Raw genomic sequence first — 20829 nt, 5'->3', positions numbered from 1 at the left:
CCACCTACCTGACCCCTTACCACCTTCCTGACCCACCTCTACCTCCTTGATTCCTACCTCCCTACCCTGCTCTCTTACCCTCCCCAGCTGCAAGAGCCCTTGCTATCTCCCTTATTATCCTACTACCCACATCTCTGACTCCCTCCTCTTGCCCCCCATCTCCCTGACCCATGAGCATGTCCTTGAGCCCTAACATTCTCTGTGACCCCTACCAAACTCCCTGACTGTGTCTCACATCCCTGGCACTTCTCCAAGTCCCTCAACACTCTCTACCTCCTTCTTCCAAAGTATAACCACCTCTGTGACCCCTCCCCACTTCTCTCAACTCTTCATATCACCCTGACCCCACACCACCTCCCTGACCACTCCCCATCTCCTATCTTCTCCCCAACTCTCTGATCCTCTCTATTTATTTGACTCTTCCCCACCTCCTGACCTCACCACTTCCCTGATACCTGCCCACTTGCTTGAGCCTTCCTGTCACCTCCTCACCTCCCTGACCCCCATGCACCTCCCTGCACCCTCCCTACCATACTGACACCTTCTCAAGGGCAGGAGGGGAGGGGAATGGAAGAGAGAGGGGAGGAAGGAAGAAAAGAGGAGGAAGGAAAGAAAATGATAGTGACTAAAAATAAACGGACTAAACTTTCACTTGGAGAAACTCCAAAGGGAGAGAGAAAATAAACCAAATAGAAAAAGTATGAATTTATGTACAGAACAAACAGAAAATGAAAGCAAAGGAAAACAGTGGTGGAGTTGGTTGGAAAAGTGAAGGCTGCACTCTGAAAAGACCAATAAGCTGCATTGTGATAACTTTACAGGATTTGGAAAAGAGAAGAAAAGGGGAGCCTTGGGGAGATGGGGTAGGATGGGGGGAACCCCACAGCGAGAATGTGGGGACAGATGCTCAGACTATAACCCTGAAGTGATGGCATCTCTTAGAAGGAGGTGGAGACCTTCATGTGGGCATAGTGAGTGTCCGCAGCATTGGCTCTCACAGAAGTGCTTGCCTGGCTACTGTGGTGCCCAGTGCTGGCTGGATCCAGTGATTATTGATCTGCCTCACTGTAGTTCTCAGTGGCTACTTAGAAGAATGTTCTTTCCAATGAACACATGAATAGCTCTGAGGAGGTGCCTCCGGATCCAAATCAAAAGATCTGTGATGAGTATTTGGGGCATTGTTTCAGTACAGTCAGAATGATTCAGAGGCTGTGGCCCCACTGCACAGAGGGAGCTGGGGGAGAGCAAACTCGGGAATTAAAGATGTTATGAGTTAAATGCTCCATTCCTTCAACAGGTGCAACGTGATTCTGGTGTCTTCCAGCACTCGCTAACTACCATGCAGAAGGAAGATGGATGAGATTTGGCCAGGTGGTGCATGCCCGCAAACACAACACTCAGGAGGCTGAGGTAAGAGGATGAAGGATTTGACGCCAATCAGACTACAAAGTTAGCAGAGAGGTCATTCTCCCTCTTCTTGGGGAGTCATTTTAGAAGGATTCATTTGGCAAAATTCAAAGATAGTCAACCCACATTTTACTTTATGCAATCTGCAGGTTTGGTGATGAAAATGCAAATAGCAGACAACTAAGATCGGATGTCTAGGAGCAAATGTGAACTCCAAGTGAGAAGATAAATTAAGGAAAACTGATTTGAGCCTTCAGTTTTTGGGGCTGCAACAGAAGCCTCAGGGTGATGCAGGCACCTGTTGTGGAGGTGTCAGCTCCCAGCCAGGGCTTGGCTCTCCTCATTCCTGGACTGCTTGTGCAGCAGGGTGGGATGAGGGGCAAGAAAGCTGGTTCATTTTCTTCTCTACCGAATGATGAAGACTACACAGTTCCTTGGGGTAGGGACAAGCCCATGTGCGCACACATGCTAATGGCTCTGAAAGGCCCCACTTTCATCCTGTCCTCTGTGTACTCCAGGTTCTTCCAGGCTCAGGGCTCACAGAGAGGGCTTCCCTGACAGAGCCCCTGTGTAGACTACACCTGCTCCAGGGCCAGAGTTAGGATTATGCATTCCACCACCAAGACCTACTCTTGCAACATTGCCATTAGAAAAAAGCAGCTCTGTGGCAGAGACAATCTCTCCTTGCTGGCACCCTGGCAGACCCAGAAGGTAGACAGAGCATCCTGGCCACCTGTATGATTCTGTCTGCAGAGGCCTCCATGAGCAAAATGCTGCCACTTGTTACCAGAGAGGAGGCCCTGGAGCCAATCAGGAAATCACAGACACTATAGTGCTAACTGGGAAGGACTAACTCCCAGTTTGCTAACTGCCAAAGCAAAGGGACCAGACACTGATGCAGTAATAATGTTGGGGGTAAAATCATTGCCCATAGATAAATCCTAGAAACAGTTACCTGGAGTTTTCTCTATGCTAAAAAGTATGCACTGAGGTCATCACTCTTTACTCGTGGCTGAGTCCCAAGGTGGTTTATGACTTAGCAGAAAGGCAACATGAGACTTTATGAATGATGGGTGGCTTTTATCATATCTTGCTTGATGGTTCGTGGTAATGGGACTGTGTGGTTCTGTAGGTGGAGCCCCAGTGGGTGCACTGGGCAGAGCTGCTGCTCGGCCTGAAGAGAGGACCCTGTTGTCACTCCAGTTCTCCTCTGGACAAATTGCTGTCAGGTGCTCATTGCTGTACCCCAGGCTCTCCCAGCCCCAGTATGGGGACCTCTCTCCCTGTCCCTGTAGAGGATCTGACTACTGTCCACACTGGTGTGAAGGCCAACAGTGACTTCCAGTGAGGGGTCTTAATTTTTTCAGTGCAGCTGGGTGGTGGGGGAAGGACCCACGAACAGGGTGCTTGGGTGCCAGTTCTGTTTAGAAAACCCCTTGACATGTCCCTCAAATGACCTGAGGGGGCAGCCATGGCTTCTGTCCTGGAAACCAGGAGAGAAGCCATCCTGAGGTGTGTTTTCAAGGAATGTGGCTTAGCTGATGACAGCATGGGATGGAATGGGAGCAGACACCAGCCAGCACAGAGACAGGACAGGGCAGGACATTGAGGAAATGGGGCTGGAGCAGGGTCCCAGGAGCAGAAGGCTCTGCCTTTTGCCCCTCAGGCTGTGCAGTGTCCGTTTTTCCCTGGTTCACTCACTGAGTCTGTTCATTAGGCGTGAGCTAAGCATTCATCCTGTTCAGATGTGGGGACCACACTAAGATCTCATAACCTTGCAGAGAAGGAATGGACAGCCTGAGGTAGCATCCATAGTTCTGGGTCTAAGTGGACTCCCAAGACAGGCTGAGGGAACTTTGTCTTGGGTGGGAAGGCAAGGTCATTGTAAGGAAAGCACAGGAGCCTAAGCCTAAGCCCAAGAGAGCAGAGCGATGCTGCCAATCACCAAGGGACTTCCTGGAAGAGGCAGGAGCAGACAGACATCTATGGGAGGAGGGGAGCACCCAGGAAGGGCTCAGGGCCCTTTGTCACTGGTTTTTGTTGGGGTTTATGCTCTGAAGGTGGGTGAACTCCTAAGCTCTGCATTGGGGAGATTTCAGGGGAGACTGGAAAGGGAGAGATGTGGTGGTAGCCTTATCATAATGGAGGGACAGAGGCAGAACTCGCTTTGCAGAAGAGCCTCCCTTGGGTTGATGTGAACACAGAGGACTAGGAGGACACCTACTGTTCTCCTCCATTCTCTGTTAGTGGGACAGAGACCCCTCTGACAATATCCTACTTCCTAGAGGAGAGGCCTAAGCTTCACAAACAAAATGAGTTGCATTTTAGTTTCTAGGTAAACTAAAACCCTCCCCTTACCCCCAGGTGGCCCAAGGCCTGAGTGCCCAGGGTGAGGTCGCCAGCCTTGTTACAGGAAGCACCCAAGCTGGGCCTGGAAAAACTGCTTTCTGAAGACGTCCTGGGAACCCTGACCCCTGTCTGTCATAGATTTCAGAGCCTGTGAACTGGTGGTAGAATTTACCATGACAAGTAAGTAAAAAGAAAGAGGTTTATTGGGACATTGATAGAGAGGAAGCAGGCAGCTGAGTGACATGGAATGCTACTGCTAAGCCAGTGTGGTCTTGGGGCAGGCTTCATGGGGTTACCTGGGATTTTACAATGCTTGTTTCCTTTTTGTGAGCCTTGCTGATTGGTTGCTTCTTCCTAGGCACATGGCTTGAATGTAACTGAAATTTCATGCTTGTGCCTCACTTCCTCAGCGCAGCATTTCATCTCCTTACTTCCCCATCCCATTGGGCTACTGATACTTTGTCCCCACTATGCCTCCTTAAGGGAGACTTTCCTACAAACCCTCTTTGCATGGAGTTCTGCCAAAGAGTCTTGTTGGGGTTCCCTGCCCTGAACAGCACCCTCCCTCCCAGCCTGACCTCATGGATGGATCAGGGCACTGAGTCCAGTGTCTGCAGACTGTGACCTTCTGCTCACAGGGTCAGCTCCACCTGGGACTCCACACCTCCACCCAACACTCCTCTATGAGGAAGCCCTACAGGCCTTTTCTGTGGGCACCACCCTGCACAGAAGGCCAGAATGATGCCCCTGACCCCTCCAGCCCATAGCCCTGAGTAGGCTGCATTCTCACAGATTGGTCAGGCATGTGACAGGTATGAAGCCCTTTCCCAAACTAGGGCCTGGATGGTCACAAGCCAGCTGCTCTGCCTCTGACTGCCAGTGTTCTGCCCTGAAAATGGCATCACTGAATGAGAAAACCTGTAGTCCCCAGAAGAAGGAGGCGAGGGCAGACCAGCTATGGACAGGGGCTTTACCCAACCCCCCAAGGCTCTCTGCAGATCATAGCACCCCCACTCCATCTTAGGCACAGAGCCATGCTGAAAACCAGGCTAGGGAAGGGCAAACAGCCAGACATTTATAACTCAACACACTCAAGTTGATTGCCAGGCTTAATGCTCTGGACTTTTGCACTTGTAATACTCAGCATCCAGCAGCAAGGAGTGACAGCAGCAGCCCAGTGTCTACTAGTGTCACAGCTTCTGAACAGGCCTCAGGTGCTGGGACCCTCAGTTCCTAAGGTGGCAAGTGTCATAGCTCTCAGGTCTAGGGTGTCAGGAACCTCAGCCTATAGATAGAAGCTAGTGTTACAATTTTAGTGGCTATGGCGTTGGGACACTCAGGGCTGACAAATGCTAGTGTTACATCTCTTGATCAGGACCCAAGGCTTTTGTAAGTGACTAGTGTTACACTCTCTGGCCTAGGGTGTCCTGACGATCAGCCCTTGACAGCAGGCTGCTGGTGTTACAGCTCTTAGACTATACTCAGCCCACCGCCGTGAGTATTGTTACAGCTCTTATTCCTAGGGTGTTGGCACCCTCAGTCCTTGATAGCAACTGCAACTGGGATTGGGTTCCAGAAAGAAGACCAGGTGGCCTCTCAGGCCAGAGTCACATCAGTACTGAAAGCAGAATGTAAAGGCCACTGCTGACAGAAGCCATCTGAAGGATCTTACCATGGTGTGATGATCAAGACAAAACCCATCTGGAAAGCTGGACACTGTCCCCTGCTAGTATCTCACCCTACAGGTTTTATCATGGTTTCCCATCTCCATCTTTACCCACTCGCTCAACTTGTGTTATGTACAAAACTGTCTCCCCACCACGGGGTAAGGACCCATGGGGTTGGCCTGACCCTGATTTATTTTTCCCTGTCCTACCAAATTGCTAATGGAGCATGTTAATTTAACCAGCATTTCTTAGATCTCTCTTCCCATCACCTCATATTCCCTAAGAGAGAAGAAGTACTTCCAAAGGTTTTGTTGAATGAATGAATGAATGAATGAATGAAAGATTTAAGCTAAATGACATGATTTTCCCACGTTGGGCCTCCACCAGGAACAGCCTCCTCTTTACTCACCGTCTGGCGATGTCCCTCATCCTTCCAGACTCTGCTCTTCCAGGGCAGTTGGTCCTTCTTCTGCTGGCCCACGGGCAAGACCTCACACCAACATAGCTGTCTACTCACCTCAGCTAATTTGGTGTCCTATCTTCTTGGGAGATGCCCTGACTCTACAGCCTCAGAGGAAGTCTGGGTTGTAAACTTCTGCAGGACTTGGGTCAAGACCCTTGTCCCTTCAGACCCTCGTTTTCTGCCCCCTCACAGCGATGCTAAGGTAAGAGAGCCAATTTAAGTGGGCCATTGGCCCTGGCACTTGGTCCTCAGTTACTGAGATGCTGTGGCTGTTGGCACTGACCTGGGAATCTGGACTCCCAGTGAGACTGGAGTAGTGGACTGCCTCGGTGAGGATGGAGAAAGCTGGGCAGTTAGGGGCAGCACGGGTATTGAAAAAAAAAGAATCACGGCTCTCCTGAGGGACTGCCCACCTGTGGTTTTCCTCAGCTTTGCCAACAGTGTCTTGTCTCAGGCCTCATCCACACACACCCTTCTCTGATGCCTTTGGGGGCCTCAAAGGATGGCAAGAGGTGTTGGTAGAGAGGAGAATCCCCGGGAACATAGGGACTCCAGCTCAATCTGTCTAACCTGTGCTGAGAGACATGGTCTTAGCTGACTGGTCCTCATCTTCAAGGTGACAGAAGTGACACACATGCCTGACTTACCCTATGCCCAGGACCATTTCCCTTCTGAGAAACATGGAAGAAAAGACACATGAGAAGTCAGGGGAAGTATCTCAGGAAAAGACAGCCTCTAGTGCTTCCCAGGTGGAGGGGGGGCTCCTTGTCTCCAGGAAGCTTCAGGCATCCACTCAGCTCACCGTGCCTCTGCACAGGATGCTTTGGGAGGCCAGTGTGTTACCAAATGCCCTCTTGGCTGGAGTCCCACGTGGGGAAGCCTGAGCAGTTTCCTCATCTTCCTGCACTAGACGGAGGCCCCTGGGTTGGATATGCTCGCCACCCAGCAGCACAGACTTTCTCCCTGACTCTTACTGAAGATGTTTGATTCACATCTGTCCTGTCCCTCACACCATGACGTCAGGATCCCTGGAGCCCAGGGTTCTCTCACTCTCCACATGTGAGGCAGACTCTTAGTGTCTTTGAAATAAATGTACAGGATGCTATTCTTGATTATGGTCATCCTGCTGGATGATAGAAGTTGATGTTTAAGGCTAAAGAGTTAGGCTCACTGGCTCTCTTCTTTGTGGGGAACATGAAGGTGGAATGATATGTTGGGGGCAGGCAAAGTGTAACCCCTGGATGCACGAGCGTCACTTGGGTGATGCAGCTGTCCCCTGAGGTGTCTGGTGTTGGAGCATGAGGTACGTGGCCATCACTGATTGAATTTCTGATTAGTGAGGATTGCCTGATCTCATGTGTGTCGTAACCCATGTCACACATGGTGACCTCGATTGTGTAGTATGAAGTTTGGGGCGTGTCTTACGGGAATGATTGCTTAAGCATTCCTCATTTTGGCTGAACCACGTGTGCTCCATGATGTTCTTGAATGTATGTCATTGCCTAGTGTTGAAGGTTAATTCTTAGATGAGGTTTCGTACTGATGACGAAAAGGATAGGGAATATTCTACCTTGCGTGCAGGAACTGCTCCTCCATCTGTGAAAAGCTGTCTCATGAACTTGGAGGGAGCCTATGACTAAGTTATGTAGACAAATCCTCAGGCTCCACACATCAACCGTAGGCCCATCATACACTCCACCCAGGAAGAGTTCTGGATCCAAGAGTAATATGGAAAATGTCTTGTTTCTGCCTCACTCTAAATTTTACACTGAGCTCGAGGTCACTGAGTTTGCCATCTGCCAGGATGTTTTCCGAATTCAGATCTTTGTGTGTGATGCCTTTCTCATGGGCACATGTTACCTGGTAAAATAATCTGCTGGCTTCTCCTTCCTCTGGGTACCCGTCCCCCAGGTTGCAGTCCAGCAGGTCACAATTGGCTTCATGATGAGGAAGATGTTTTAATGGTTTCCATACGTGCACCAACTTGATGACATCGGGATGATCCAAGCTTTTCAGGATAGCCACCTCAGACAAACTGAAGGATTCATTTCTGCTCTACTTTTGGCAGGGTTTTGACAGCCACCTTGGATCTTCTGGAGTTTGTGGCAGGCAAGTTGGACCTGGCTAAAGCTGCTTTGGCCACTGCTCTAGAGGATCCTATAATGGCCTCTGAGAAGGTTTCTCCTCAACCTGCCTCACTTTTACCTCCTCACCTCTTTACTACAAATTCTCAGTAGTAGAACCAACTAATAATGCCAGATAATTAAAACTTAAGTCATTTTTAAAGCTCCTCTCTCCACACTAGCACACTACATGCCACACAGTCCGAACTGGAGCCATGTGACATGACCATATTCATCTTGACTATGAGAAAAATGGGAGTTTCTGCCTGGCAGTCATCTGGGATCTAATGCCAGTCAGATTCTGACCAGGAATGTCTGGGTAGACCCAGGTGTGCATTTCTAATGATCTACGAGGAGAATCATGAGGCGGTCTCATACTCTCTCTACCCATTCCTCCTGTCGGCATCTGCACTTCACACTGGCATAGCCATGGGGACACTGGACACTTGAGGTTCTTGGCAGTGAAGCAATAGAAACCAGGCCAGGTCTGTGTGCAGGGAACACAGGCAAGGCTTTAATACAGCTTTGGATCCTGAGAAAAGGGAGCTTGCATTGAGCACAGAAGAGGCCAGACTGTTCTTTGAACCAAGGGAGAGGCAGCTTTTAATGAGGTGCTGGGATGGATGATGGAGGTCGTCACCCTTCCTAACGGACTTCAGCTGCTGATAGAGCACGAGGGCAAGGACCAGGTCAGTAGCAATCAGCTGTCTGCTCACAGGGCTGAGTAGAACTTTTACCCAAGGTTAAGGCAGCAAAGGGGAAGACACCAGTGCCAAGTCTTTCCATACATTGCAGTTGTACATCAGACATCTGCAGGTCAAGTAAAGGTAGTGGATTTCTTTAGGTTTTCCATAAATAAAACCTGTATTGCCTCTGTGTGCAACCTAGGACTCCCCAAGACAGCCTCCCATCAGGAGGCCCTTGTGGGTTCCCAGTCTGTGCCCCATGTGGTCCGGTTCCAGACCCCACACCCCTGGCATTCCTGAGGTTCTTAGTGATTTTGAGTTTGGTTTACTAGGACTTGTAGGTGGGGAGGCGGCACAGAGAAAGAAATGAGGTGAAAGGTGTGGCTGACCCTGTGAGGGTTTGAATTGTACCACAAGGCTATGGGATGGTCAACCACAGTTGTATTGATCACTCACCACCTCTGTGTGCTTTCTACCCACGTCAAAACTCATCCATGCACTGTTAACTTCAATTGTCTCCTTATCACTCCCTGAATCTCCGGTCTGAAACTCCTGTGTCACAGCTGCTCAATGTCACACTCAGACCCCACAGTGGCTTGTCATCTGTTTATTCTTACTATTCAGATAAAAAAGAAATTCTTAGGTACAGAAATACTTTTAGTGACTATAAATACCTTTAGTAAATTCCTCACCATCACTTTCAAAGCTATCATTCCTCTTTCTGCTGACTTCTTTCTCATTTGACCATTCATGGAGACTTTAGACTCATTATTTCCATGATCATATGTTTAATTTTTGAAATGGCTCATTGATCGATTCTTTTACATATCTCCCTGACCTTGTGTCATTTGTTTTTTATCTTTATTAGTTTTTTTGAGGGTACTGGGATTTGAGTTCAGGGTCTCATGCTTGCTAAGGCAAGAGTTCTTCCACTTGAACTACGGTCTAGCCTTTTTTTTTGCTTTGTGTTACTTTTCATTTAAGGACTTGCATTTTTGCCTGCTCCAGACTCAGACCATGGTCCTCCCACCTACACCTCCCACATAGCTCGAATTACAAGCATGAACTGCTCTGCCATTATAGGTGTTGAATTAGGCTCTCACTAACTGTTTACCCAGACTGGCCTCAAACCGCTATCTTCCCGATCTCTGCCTCCTCAGTAGCTGGGATTACAACCCTTCACTACCACACCCGGCTCTCATTTGTTATCATAAATGGTTTTCCTTCTGATATATATTCCTCCTCTACTTTCTCTTTTAAATATATGGGTTTTTAACCTAAAGTAAATGTGCTGAAGTTCTAATCCCATACTTTACCTCCCAGTGCCTCAGTTTCCTTATCTGCTCACAGGGGGACTCAGTCTGGTGTCGAGGTCACTGATATTTAAGTGCCTCACAAGCATCTGGCCATGGATCAGGATCATGCTCCCATTAGCCACCTGCATGTTAGGCCTTGCTGTCTCCACTTTAACCACTAGAGGCAATAGCGAGCTGTGTGGTCCACACAGGGCCCTTTTCCCCCTTTTTTCACATCGCTAGAGCCCATATGGGTGAAGAGCCTGTCCTTTGCTTTTCATGGCCCCGGCGCAATAGGCAGTGACAGCTCGTCTTGAGTGAATCCGTATAAGCTGTGGGTGACTCCTCCATCTTTCTTTCACATTCAAATCCCTTCTGGCCTTCCATGGATGATTCCATCTTTGCCCTTGGAGGACCATCTGGACCCAGTGGCCAATCACCCTTTTTCCTCCCTGTCCTCCGTGGTCAGGACTGATCACCCTGACACTGAGTCCCCTGTTTTGTAAGGGTTGCACTGGATCTGAAGTTCTCCTGCTGGGTGGGGCAGCCCTGTCAGAAGTTGCACCTTTTCCCATGCAGACGCCCTGACCCCTTCTCTCCCAGTGAGACCCCCACTGAGACTTAGGCACTGGTCACCCTTCTCCTGACGTGGGTCAAGTCTCCTCAGTCTCTCCTCACTCACTCTTGTGCTGAATACTTGGTAGTGTGGAAAGGCTAGGCCACAGCCGCCAGGCCAGGCAATCTGGCCTCTCGATGGCACCTTCAGTTATAATACCATCTATGATTTACCTTTCTACCGTAATCCTTTCAAGTGGTCTGGGGTCCCTCTCATAGGATCTGCACCTCCAGGAAGGATGCCAAATGTTTTTGGCCCAATTCCCAAAGCCTGAAAATTCTCAGAAGATTCCAGATGATCCCCAGCTCTCTTCTCTTCCACCCAGTACCCTTTATAATCCCCTGTTCTTTCTTCCCCCGACCCCCTTCTAGCCCTTTCCCTGTGTTTCTCTCATTCACCTTACTGGACTGTTTTGACTATTACTAGTCAGAAAAATGTTTGTTGATCTGTTTTCATGGAGACCTTCTCAAAACTCCACAAAAGTCCAATGACCTCCCCAAAATGAGTTCCCTGGGGAATTAAACCCCTTTCCTTGTCTTCTTTCCTCTGGACACCTCCATCTTGGTGCCCCCTCCTGCCTTTGCCATTGTACCCTGTGCCCCAGGGAAAGACTTTTACTCTCCTCAGACATATTTTTGTGCTGCTGGTTAAAGCCCAAGCTACTTGTTTTATCTGGCTACCAATGAGATAAACCTATGGAGGCTGTCAGAAATTAGAACAAGTACACTCTAGTTTGCAGAGCCCCTTAAACTGGTTCCACTGCCTTCAGACCCTGGGGACCCAAACAAAAGCAAAACAGGAATTTACCATTTGTGTGTTCTGTGCTTGTTTTATGTCGGTATGCCCTATTTAACATGGCTTTGTATTCCATCTGAAAATTCTTTGGGAAAACATCCTCATCCACTCAAACTAGCCAGTACTTAGTGGTAGGGGTTCAGGAAAATGGCACCAGTACTGCTACCACCATCACCACCACTGCCCTACAGTGAGGCTGCCATACCTCCCTCAGCAGCCCAGCTCTATAGCTGCCACCTCCACTCTGATGGCACCAGGAAGGCATGCACAGGCATGGAGTCCATGTTCAGGCTGGACTGGGCTGGGGTTGGCTACACTGTGCCCAGTCTACCAGTTGTCTCTGGGCCAAGTGCCCTGCCCTTCTAACCCTTTTGTCCACAGAGGAAGGGGCAGAACAAAGGGTGGAACCCTCCAGACAATTAGTCTTGGCCAGATTTTTAAAAACCTGGAAGGCTTAAGGAAATTTACATAATGCTGCAAAAACCCTTTGTCCTTCTTGTTATCACCCTCCCCCAGAGAAAACTGTTCAAACCTGGCTAAAGGTTTATCTGAGAGTCCTCTAACAGAATTGTTTATATCTATTTTATGCATTGGTGTATCGAGCATTTGGGCAAAAACTTCATTTGCTCCTGGATTCCAGAAAACAACTAGATACCTGAGGCCAACTTTCCTTGCCTTTTTTCTTCATTTAAGCTGGTATTTTTACTTGCACTTCAGTCTTAGCATGCCTAATTTAAACCTTTTCTGTTTGTGTATATATGTGTGTGAGAGTACCTCTAAGAATCTGTGCCTGGAATTGAAAAAAAAACTTAACTACCTGTGGCCATTTAGTCTCTCCTTCTTTTGCTACCACTTCCAGGAAAACTGATTGTCCAAAGCTCTTACCTCAGTCTGGTCTAGTTAAGATGCAGCATTCCAGAATTAACTCTCAAACTCTGCACTGAAGGAAACAAAATTACCCTTTTAAACTCAATGGGCTACTGTGGCTGCTTAATTGGGAGTTTGCAAAAGAGATCTTAAAAGTTTGTCTATTTAAACAAAGAATATAATGTGTTTGGTTCTGTCATAATTTGGATTCAACTTTCTTTTAAATATATGGGTCCATATGTTATAAAGTATTAGCAAAAATACTTTTGTAAATTGTGGGGTTGTTTTTGTTTTGTTTTTCATGGTACTGGGGTTTGAACCCAGAGACTCGTGCTTGTCAGGCAGGCTCAACTGCTTCAACCATGGCCCCATCTCTGTTTTTATCAATTGTTTACAGAGAAACAGTTTAAGATTGTATCTCTTCCCGGTTCTCCACTGAAATATAAGGCTAGTAAGAATATTTCTTATTGAAAATAAAACCAATTTTGTCTAATTTAAAAATTAACAAGTAGGAAATAGATATAAAAATGTAAGGAAATATTTGTAAAGTAAGCTTTGTCCTAAAGGATTGTCCCAAAAAGTTACAAAAGTGTATGAGTGGGTCTTAAGAATAATATGAAAGAGCTTATAAAAGTTCATGTGTGTGATTAAGTTGACTGATTATGTCAGTAAAAGATTTCTAAAGTAAAGATTCAATGCAGTGATTTAGAGTTAGGATCTAATTTTCTATGTTCATAACAATGAAGTTATCTTAAGGATATTATTCTGCTCTTAGGACCATTTGCAAAAACTAGTTTAAAGGAAAGATTTTTGTTTTGTCAAGATAATTGCTTGTGTTTTCTGTGGATTTGTCAGGCTTTTCATGACTTGGGAAATTAAACCCTAATTCACTGAGGATTCCTATAAATATCTGTATATGTCAAAGTCTTTTAAATAACCACATTATAACAGTGGTTAAACAAACAACTATTTTTTGTGGTACTGGAGTTTGAACTCAGGGCCTTAGGCTTGCTAGCTAGGTGCTTTGCCACTTGAGCTATGCCCCAGTCTTACAAACATCTATTAAGTGATTTTAATCATTAATGCTATATATATTGTGGCTGAATGTAGAGCTATGTCTAAACTTTATCTAACAGTTGTGCAAATGTTTACAGAGTTTAAAATGTGTACCTACAATACCTATAAAATAACCAGCTAGTACTACATATTACCAAAAATGTATTATATCTAAACCTTCTACAAATAAAATTCTTCAATGAAGCTTTTGGCATTTGCTTGTAATTGGTACCATCTTGATTAAAAAAAAACTGTCATTTAATAGCAGGGCTGCTATTTAAAATCTGGACTACATGTATTTGTCTTAAAAATGAGTGATACTGTATATATGACACACACTTGTACAAAAAAAGTAAGTCTATTTGGGGTCCCTGCCACTGTACCCTCATCTGTAGGATCTACCATTTTGATTTCTGTTGGTGCTGACAATTACTATGTTACCTAGTCAAAGATTCAAAATATGTATGTATGACATCTGTTTAGCTGTGATGCTAATTGCTGCTTGTTCCTTTGTAAAATGTTCCCAAAATATATTCTTCTAAATCACAAATCTTAGAAAAACACTTTACTAAGCAGCTGCTTTCAAATTAAAATTATAAGTGATGCTACCTTTATTGGCTTATGCCCCTGTGTTTCCAATTATAGCAATAAATAAAAACTTGATTGGGCTAAGAGAATGCTGTCAATCAAAATTATCGCTCTGAAAATGCTGAATACATAAAATAATGAGAACATTCTATCAATTGATAATTGTTTTCCAAATTTTAAACACAGCTATTCTAAGTCTTTTGTCATTGCGGTTTTTGTCTCTGGAGTTTTTGCAGTTGGGCTCATAGACGATAACTCCCACAAATACCTATTTGTCAAAAGAGTTAGCTTTTTAAATACTTGTTTTTGTTGGGATTGTTTTATATTTTCATTGTAAGACTTTGTAACTATTGTCTATTAACATTCTCCAGAAGTACAGCTTCTAACAATAGCAGCCTGAGCAACATTTTTTAGATACTAGGAGATCACTTATAAAACACAGACTTAAACTTAATGGACTCCCAATAAGCTCAGGCAAAGAGTCACTTCTTCTAAACATCGCTGTTCCTTAAATTTTGTCAAAATGGTCTTACTGGCACTGACTCCCACCCGACCAATCTGTCTGTTCCTGTACCACATGGGACTAGATCAGACCACCAGGATATACTAGGACAAACTTTGTCCCAGTAATGAGAGACTATTAAAGCCAAACCATGGGGTGGTTAATCAGATATCTTCGAAGAGAACTGTTCAGACAAGAGAGTTGTCAGAATCCAAATGGAGTCACTTGTGCCAATCCTTCCCAAAGTAAAGGAAGTGGAGAAGTAAATAAATGGTTCATAAGTATGGCTGCCCACTGGTAAAGGCCATGCCTATCTTCCTTCCCACTAGACAGAAACTTCTATTTCGATAGCTCTTCCCTACATATACACATTCCCAACCTCCTAGAAACAGGAGGGCTTACTCATACCTCAGCTAACAGACCTCCAAATTTCATCAGGGACAGGAGTGGGAGGAATTATGTCTTCTTCCCTGATCTATAAACATCTGTCCCTAGAGGTAACCAGTGCTCTAGACAGCATAGCCCAAACCCTCATGGATTTACAGGGATAAGTTGACTGTGTTTCTACAGAACAGAAGGGCTTTTGACATAACCCACCAAACCTTTCAACTCAGAGCACAGGCCACTCAAGGATGGCTCTCAGAGGAAAACACCTGGTCAAGCCTTTCCTGGTTCCTTTCCTTTGTTTCCATATTGTCCTCCTTATTGGAACTTGTATCAATATTCTTACCAAGTTTGTTATTGTCATCTCCAGGCCACAAAACTTCATAGCATCTAGCAGTGCAGTGCCTCTCAGATGCCAGGACCAGGATTCCATACAGTTTTACTCCAGTACTCAATTAGACCCTGCTGTGTTCCCATGGACTGGTGTGTAATCCTCTCCCAGAATAATAAATATATAGGTAGGGACATCTCTTTACCCTTCCACAGCTTGAAGATGAGACCTCCCCACTAAACCAGGATTGGTTTTGTTCTTCTGTTAGGTGGTTTGTGGAGGAGAATCCTCTCATCAAGAGGAATGGTGGGAAAAAATACCCCACTGGAATGAGGAATGAGAGGCCAACTGAAGGAAATACTAGCATGAGGAAGTAAGCATGAGGAGTGCGTGAAACATTGCTGTATGCTAAATTCAAACAATAATCCAAGGAAGAAACAGCCAATCAACGAGGCTCAGAGGAAAGAAAACCTTAGTGAAAACCAGTGTGAACTCCATAAAGCCTGTGCTCAACTCCGTATCGGCACAGCAGCAGTGATATTCCCTGGTTGCTCAGCTGTCCATTGCTCCACTTATGGAGTGTTGTGATAAACCTTCTAGTTACCCTACTACTCCTCTGGCTAAATTCCTTTATCAATGTACAGATTCTAAATCCACAACAATCATTAACACTGTTCTGGAAGGCTTTTTTTAGTCTAAGCCACTACTAGGTGTGATCTCCGGTTCTTCAGGCCAACATTCTCCTCAGTAATCCAGTCTTTGAAGCTTGGTTACAAATTCTCTGGACTTCAGCAGTTCCCCAGCAGGCTCTCATCTGTCTTTGTCCCTTGTGCTTCACACAGGCAGTATGACTTGTGGGGAACAGGGGATTTCCAGGAGGTCACAAGAACATGACTCTGTTAATGTCAAGCAAAGTGAGGGCAAGTGATCCTGGGTGTGGGTAGCTGGTGAAGTAAGGACAAGGAAAACATACCATGGAAAAGACTAGGCCACTCTCTTCCTGCCTCCCTTCAGTGTGGTTTCCTTTGTGAGTCTCATCACAGCCACGTGGTGACGACCAATCTCTGACAGCCATAGAGTACCTGAGCCCATCACAGTCCACATTGTGCAGCTTTCCAGAAAATGGGATCACCCTGCTGTGTGATAGATTTCCAAGCTGATTCCTCCTGTCTGAATCACTCTTCCCATAAACTCATCCTCCTTTTTCCCTCCCTCTCTCTTTTCCACACTTCAGTCCCTGGTAACCATCATTCTACTGTCTGTTTCAAGCTCAACTTCTTTAGATTCCACATAAGTGGGATTCAGCAGGATTTCTCTTTCTGTAGTGGTAGGTGGGTTAAGTAGAATGATTTAGTCATCTTACAGTGTATAAACAGTGTATAAACCTTGCATTGTGAGCCATAAATCATGCAATTATGATGTGCCCATTGGAAATGACCTTGATAAAAACACATATAAAATGCAGGAACACAGCTGGCCTGTGCCATCGTCTTGCTCTTGTTAACTGCTGTCTACCCCTTTCATTGGACCCACTTTATTCCTCAAGCACAGGTGTTTGTTTTTGGCCAGCAGACAGCAGCCCAGTGTTAGAATACATGTGACAATCCTCCTAGTCACCCTTTTCTAGCCTTGGCTCATTTTCTGATTGTGGCTACATTGCCACCATCAGGTTACCACCTGGCAATGAAGTTTTCTTCAGATGTATCTTGGGAGGACTCTGTGCTACCAGTGTTACAGATAGATGCTGCAGTCATTTTGAGTTACCCAGTGATGAGGGAATTTTCTTCTGTCAACTTACCCTGGAAGGACAAGCTGTTTTCCTGGTCATAATGAGAGGATGTCTGTGTCACAGAAGTTGTGTCTCCGTGGTACAGTTGCCCAATGGTTAGGGAGTTTTCTGACTTCATACCCGGGAAAAGCATGTGGTGTCTGTCTCCCACCCGTAGCTACTCATACAGGAGCTCCAGGTGGCAGCCTTAAGACCATCCTAGGAGGCTACACTGGATATGGTGGCTATGCTGGGTAGCTATACATACTGTCAACTCATTGAAATTTCTCCTTGCAGAGACTCGGATCTCATATGCGTGATAGCCTATGCCACACATCATGTCTTTGCTCATGTATTAGCATTTGAGTGTTTGAATGTTTCTTGCCTCACCTGAAGCACCAATGTCCCTGATGGTCTCTGACATGAGCTTTTGCCTAGGGTCAATGATTCTTAATTGGCACATGGTGTTTTGCTCCTCTACAGAAAGTTGTGATGGAATATCAAATCTTACCCCTCACCTCGACCCTCCCCCCCACCTCTTTGACCCCTTCCACCTATGTGACACCTAACCTCCCTCTTTCCTCTGCACCTCCCCACCATTCCCCACCTATCTGATCTCTCACATCTACCTAAATCCTCCCACTTTGGATCCCTAGTCATGTTCTTGACCACTTCCTTTTCCTACAACCCAGAGATTTCTCTCCCCATACTCCTGACCTAAACCTTTCCACCAAATTGACCCCTCCTCATCTCCCCAACACCCCCCCGCCAAGTCTCCCTTATCCATCCCCAACTACCTGACTGCCAAGGTGACTGAAATAGTGTTTGTGCCTTCTCTGGGTTTCATCTCCTGAGATCATTTCCAGAGAGGCCTCTCTGGGGATCCACCTTTCCTTTCTATACAAGTTAAGATGATTTTCCTGGCACCCATGGAATTTTCTTCTTTTACTTTTTCTGATACTTTCCCCTCAATAGCTTCTCTTTGTTTCTGATTTCAAATTCTAGCTTAGGATATGTTGCCTCTTGTTTTTTTTCTCCTTGAAAAACATTTCAAGATTCTTTCTTAGACATAAGGATGTGGTCAAATAGCCACAACTGTATTCTGCAACAATATCATCCAAAAGGAAACAAGCAATCCAGACTGACACATTCTCACACATTATGAAGGTGACAGAACATGTGCTCTTTCAAAATAAACATTCTCTTTAAAATGACACTCAAATGTGTCAAAACACAAGGTAAAGAATTACAGCTCAATGTTCACAATTCACTAGTGAAGACTAATTATGTAATATTTGTTACATTTTATTATATATTGATATATCATAATTATATTTAAAAGAATTTGAGAAATTACCTTCTAGTTATAAATATAACAGTTATGTATGATGGATTAAAAATAATCTCTCAAAAGCAACGATATTAATGAAAGTGTAAGTTATAACATCCAACACAAGGAACACAAAACATAGGAACACTATGTTTTCAAAGCTATAAATATCTCAAAATTATTTAAAATAAATATAGCAATAATTCTATTACTTACACATTCAACATAATCCAATGAAATTTATGATCTATTCTAAACCTATCTCTTACCACCATACTGCTCTAATTTCATATTTGAAAAGGAATCCCTTCCTTATCCAAATCCCTACACTCCACCTTCAAATAATTTGTATTGTATCATCAAATGAATACAAAAACTTAGACCTACACCTTCAAATTCGGGGAGTCTGGAATTATACAATCACAATTAGCTGGTGCTTCAAGAAAAAGAAAGAACCCTGATTTCTTATCTTACCTCCATGTGTTAATGGCATTGGTGTAGTCTGTGATCAGAAGATTTCTAAATTCTTTATCCTGTGTGGAAGAATCCATGGCAGGACACGTGGTTATAAATGGAATTTTATTAAAAGTGAGGGAAGAAAAATACAAAGGGAAGCCTGGTGGGGCCCAGGCAGAAGCCAGAAGCCAACAGAGTGTATTTCTGCTTTTAAAATCTACAATAACCTATGGGAAAGGGAGAACCAGGAGATTCCCATCCAATAATGAGTGGGGAGGGGCGTGGGCATTTCCTGGCCAGGTGAGGGTGGTTCCTGAGCCAAAGCATGGTTAATCTAAGATGTAGTATTTTTTCTCGAGTCCCAAAATTTCCCTAATTCACCTTGCCTCACACGGACTCTTCAATATACACCCAGCTCCCAGAAGTACATGTCAGTTTTATTCAGCCAGTTCTAGGAGAGTCTGGCTTCTTACAGTTCTCCTCTCTACATCCTTACCCCTTCCCTCTATTGTGCTATGTGCACACCTGTCTCCACACCACAGGTAAGAGTAGAGCCTGACCTAGGTCTTTTTCTCTAGTCATACATGTTCTACCACATGGCTGTTGGAGGACTTGATCATGGTTCACTGATGCTTAATGAAGCATATTTTAGATCTCTTTAGTTCTGCTGCAGATGGTGCACTTGAAAGGTTCTGTTGAATAAATGAACCTATGAAAGCTTTAAGCAAAATGACAAATTTGCACCAGCTGGGTCTCTACTCACCAACTGGATATGCTACTGAGCCTTCCAGACTCTGCTCTTCTGGAAAAGTTGCTCCTGCTGCTGCCTTTCCATGGACTTCACCCAGTCAACAAACTCCTCGATCTGTACTCACCTTGACTGATCGCACTTTCCATTTCACCAGTCAGTGCAACATGTTGGCAGATGCTTTGCTCTTTTGGGATAGCGTCAGAAGCCGGCTATTTGAAAAGATGATCAAAATTGTCATCCTCATACCTAGATTGACTAACAAAAGGGAGAAGACTCAATAAAATCAGGAAGAAATGTGAGTGCATAACTACTGAATTTACAGAAATTAAAAGATGTTACCATGAATTAGTGTACAACAAATAATCCAGTAATGTGGATGATGCGGTCAAAGTCCTAGAAACACCAAATCACCCATGATAGAGGCACAAACAATTGGAATACTTGGATAGACTCAAAACTCAGAATTCTACCTACCCTCAAAACAAATTCAAATTCCACCACTGGCCATGAGGCCAGAGGGCTCTGTCCCTGCTCCCTTGCCAGCTTCTTAGAGCTGCAGCGTCCCCCTGGATTCCCATGAGTCATGTCTCTTCAATTCCAGTGTCACACAGCCAACCCTACCAACTTCAATATCTTAGAAACTACTGTCCCCTCTGCCTGGGCACTCTGCCACTGGCTGTTGAATTCACTGTGTCCCTCTGGTGATTCACCCTTCACTTCAAATGTCACCTTCTAGGACAGGCCTTCCCCACACTGCCCTCTATATAAGCCCCCCAAGCCCACCCATGATTCTCTACCACATTACTCCCTCTTTCTGTGGACATGTCACAATCTGAAACTGTCTTGTCTGCTTGATCATTGTCCTTCCCTAGCAGAATGTCAGCATCAAGAGGGTGGCACTGTGTCTATCTTGTCACTGTACTCCTCGCAAAATCCTTTTGAAACACCGATTGTAGCAATGAAACAGTCAGTACACAGTGGCACACTTGCCTCCCCTTTGCCGTTTGTGGGTGTGCACTGGTTACAATCACAACCACTACTGATTGATCTTCATGTGTTACAGTCTCTCTCCCCCTCAGATGGTTTCCTCAAGTAAGAGTCTCAGAATGGAAATAAAGGACCAAAGCCCAGCAGCAGCTTTAAAGCTCCTCCATACACACTGCCACACTGCAGTCCACACAGAGCTGCACACGTGACATGAGCCCTACTACTCCACTATGGGAAGACAGTAATCTTTGAGACTAGTGCTTCCCGGAGTCATCTGGGATCTGATTCCTGCTCAGATTCCAACCTAGGAGGTCTGAATGGCCCCAGATTTCTAATCAATCTAGAAACAGAAGCATCCAGAGATCTCATCCTCACACTCTGCCCACACCTCTCATCAGTGTCTCCACT

At 45.4% G+C, this 20829-nt stretch overlaps 1 protein-coding gene across 8 annotated transcripts in view; it reads right to left on the bottom strand.

The window, feature by feature from the left end:
• The window catches only part of Itpr2 (inositol 1,4,5-trisphosphate receptor type 2), an 842075-nt gene that overhangs the window by 452716 nt on the left and 368530 nt on the right, over nt 1-20829 (bottom strand). The gene's annotated exons all lie outside the window — the stretch shown is intronic.

Source organism: Castor canadensis, chromosome 6 (genome assembly GCF_047511655.1).
Source record: "Castor canadensis chromosome 6, mCasCan1.hap1v2, whole genome shotgun sequence".
NCBI classification, from domain to species: domain Eukaryota; kingdom Metazoa; phylum Chordata; class Mammalia; order Rodentia; family Castoridae; genus Castor; species Castor canadensis.
Note: the sequence above shows the minus strand (reverse complement) of the source record. Positions and strands in the feature narration are given on the sequence as shown.